This window comes from Humulus lupulus, chromosome X (assembly GCF_963169125.1).
Source record: "Humulus lupulus chromosome X, drHumLupu1.1, whole genome shotgun sequence".
Classification (NCBI taxonomy): Eukaryota; Viridiplantae; Streptophyta; class Magnoliopsida; order Rosales; family Cannabaceae; genus Humulus; species Humulus lupulus.
The window spans coordinates 83,916,179-83,919,879 of record NC_084802.1 but is presented as its reverse complement, the minus strand read 5'-3'; positions in this window follow the sequence as shown (position 1 = coordinate 83,919,879).

Below are 3,701 nucleotides of genomic sequence, written 5' to 3'. Positions count from 1 at the left end.
CTCTATCCTCTTAGCACCTTAACACTCAAACCAAACTCTCCATGATCAGATTCAAACAAATCTTAGAATGAAAAATGAAAATAAAAAGATTTCAAAACCCTAATGCTTACATTGATTTTTTTTTCACATTAAGGCTTGCATGCACAAGCTTTTAGCACTTTTCTCTACTTGAAATGGATTATTACTATGTCAAACATACATGATATAAGTTAGATAGAGCTCCAACTCAAAAATTTAAATGAAAAAGCACCCATGGGTGCATGACCAAGAGAAGGGAAGAAGATCAAGAAATTTTCATGAGAAACTTACCTCTTTGATGAGCTCAAGCTTAGAGATGCTCTAATGGAGTTATTGTGAGGAGAGAGGGAGATTTCATTATCAAATTTTCTAGTGAGATGGGAGAGCTTTCTGCTGAAATGGTGAAGAGAATGAGGAAAGGAAAAAAAAATGAAAGACGAGAGAGAGAGAGAGCCTAGGCGTGTAGAGAGGAAAGGATAGAGGAAGAGTGAGTTGTTGGTTTTTCCCTTAGATAGTTCAGCGTAAGACTTGAAGTGACAATAAGAATATGATGACTATCTTACCACTCACATGCCAGCCAACCCCTCTAAATGACACTTCTGCCCTCCTATTTTATTTTTAAATAAAGCTACTTATTCCCCAAGGCTAGAATGATATCTTTGTAAAAAGGGGTTTTTTTCAGTTGTGGGCTCCATTCCTTGCACTTTGTAACACTTAGGTCCCAGAAGTTGATTTTGTATCAATTAGGTCCCCATCCTTTTCAAATCATATCTTTTAGGTCCCTGAATGCTAGTTTTGTTTCTTTTTTCTTTTAAAATACATAAAAAATATACAAAATAAATGGTGAATCATTCTTAAAATATTTGAATATTTAATTTATGACAATAACAAACATGACATGAGAAAAAATAATATTTTCATGGAATTTTAAAAATATTTACTATTTTTGTAAATTAAATGGATGTTTTATTAAAAAAATATTCTTAGATATTAATAACTATATTATTTAGACTATCCTGATATTATCAATTTTTATTATGTTTATGATTTTTTATTTCATACATTTTTTTTATTTATATGCGGATATATATATGATTAGTTATAAGTTGCATTATAGAAAAAAATTACAAAATAAAAAATATATATGTACATTATACATATTGATAATCTCGAGATGGTTCAGTTATTAATATTAAAAATGTATAGGTAATAATTTTTTAATGAAAAATTAATTTAATTTATAAGACTATCAAATATTTTTTTTCATAAATTTTTCAATGTCATGTTCGGTATTTTCATAAAAGAAGTGGTCCAATTTTTTTTAAGAATTATTCACAATTTTTTTATTTTTTTATGTATTTTGAAAGAAAAAAGAAATAAAATTAGTATTTAGCGACCTAAATGATACGATTTGAAAAGATTGGGGACCTAAGTGATACAAAATCAACTTTCTAGACCTAAGTTTTACATAGTGTAAAGAATGGGGAATGCAGCTGAAAAAAAAACCATTGTAAAATTGTAATTCCATATAGTTTTCAACTAAAGGAGCTTAGGATTTTTCATTTAATTGAATGTCACACCAAAAAAAGATATTAGATGACATTAGTCTTACTAAAGAAAATATTACATAATTTTACTTATGTAATTTCCTTTCGCCATAAGTTTTGGAGAATATTTTAAATACGAGATTTTTACCCTATTAGAGATTTTGACTTGGTGCGCAACCACTGTCTTAGTTTGATTGCATAACCAAGCTTATCATATAATAACTAATATTTAAACACATACATTACATACAAGGCATACCATATTTCTTACTAGTATAAAATTACTTGGAAGTGAAATTTCTGAGAATAAAAATTTCCTATAAACCCGAATTCTACCCGGTGCCCTAAACGCAATGCGTTGCATAGTGAAATTGTTATGATTGGTTAAATACATAGTGAAATTAGTTAGGCACGAAGAGGCTAAAAAACAATAATAATTTCACAAAGTCAACATGTGAGAGTTTTCTATCAATATTGGCATTTGTATATAATATTTTTGGGTCCAATTTGTTTATTTGGATTATATAAGTGTACCCAAAACAATAGGGTGCATTTGGGGTTGTTTTGAGATAAATTTTGGAGCGTCAAAATAGAGGCATCAACTTGATGGTGTCTCGCCCACGCCTCGGCCGCATGCACAAGGCCCAACACCAGGGGGCCTCGCGAGATGGTGTCTCGCCCTAACCTCGGCCGTGCGCATGAGGCCCAGCACCAGGCGGCCTCGCGAGATGGTGTCTTGCCCACACCTCGGCCGCCCGCACAAGGCCCAACACCAGCGGGCCTCGCGAGATGGTGTCTCACCCTACCCTCGGCCACGCGCACCAGGCGGCCTTGCGAGACGGTGTCTCGCCCACGCCTCGGTCGTGCGCACAAGGCCCAATAGCAGGGGGACTCGCGAGACAGTGTCTCGCCCTAACCTCGGTCGTGCGCACAAGGCCCAGCCCAAGGTGGCCTTGCGAGACGGTGTCTCGCCCATGCCTCGGTCGCGCGCATAAGGCCCAACACCAGGGGGCCTTGCGAGATGGTGTCTCACCCTACCCTTGGCTGCGCGCATAAGGCCCAGCACCAGGCGCCCTCGCGAGACGGTGTATCGCCCACGCCTCGGCCGCTCGCACAAGGCCCAACACCAGGGGGCCTCGTGAGATGGTGTCTCACCCTACCCTCGGCTGTGCGTACGAGGCCCAGCACCAGGCGGCCTCGTAAGACGGTGTCTTGCTCACGCCTCGGCCGCGCGCATAAGGCCCAACACCAGGGGGCCTCGTGAGATGGTGTCTCGCCCTACCCTCGACCGTGCGCACAAGGCCCATCACCATGCGGCCTCGCGAGACGGTGTCTCACCCACGCCTCGGCCGTACGCACGAGGCCCAAAACCAGGGGGCCTCGCGAGATGGTCTCTCGCCCTACCCTCGGCCGTGCACAGAAGGCTTAGCACCAGGGGACCTCGCGAGACGGTGTCTCGCACACGTCTCGGTCGCGCGCACAAGGCCCAACACCAGGGGGCCTCGCGAGATGGTATCTCGCCCTACCCTCGGCCGCGCTCACAAGGCCCAGCACCAGGCGGCCTTGCGAGACAGTGTCTCGCCCCAACCTCGGCCGCATGCAAAAGGCTTAGCACCAGACGGCCTCGCAAGGCGGTGTCACGCACACGCCTACGAGCACTGCACACAACCAACCCAATTGATACTCCTCGCGCCTCATCGAGGCCAGCGCCTCGTGAACCCAAGGCATCACAGGTGGCCTCGTACCTGACACCTCACGTGGATGTCTCCTATGAAGACCTATCAAGGCTCCAACATTTAGAGGTAAAAGCCCAAGTATAATTCAAAAGGATCGTACTAGTACAATCTTGTACGGGGTACGACCTTTAAGACCCTGTATGTCTGATACAAATACTCATGCTAGACAAGTAGTGGGAGTACTAGGAGAGGGGACATGGCATGTATATCTCTGGTCAAATGTCAGAGCTGACACCACCACCACCTGCGCCACTACGCCTGGCGCCACTCCTCTGACATTCGTACGAAATAAGTAGTGGAGACATCCTCATGGTATCTGGCCATGTATTGGAGCCAACATCACTACCCCTGAGACCACTCTCCTGACAGTGTACTTGTGTACCACCTGGTCCCCTGGATC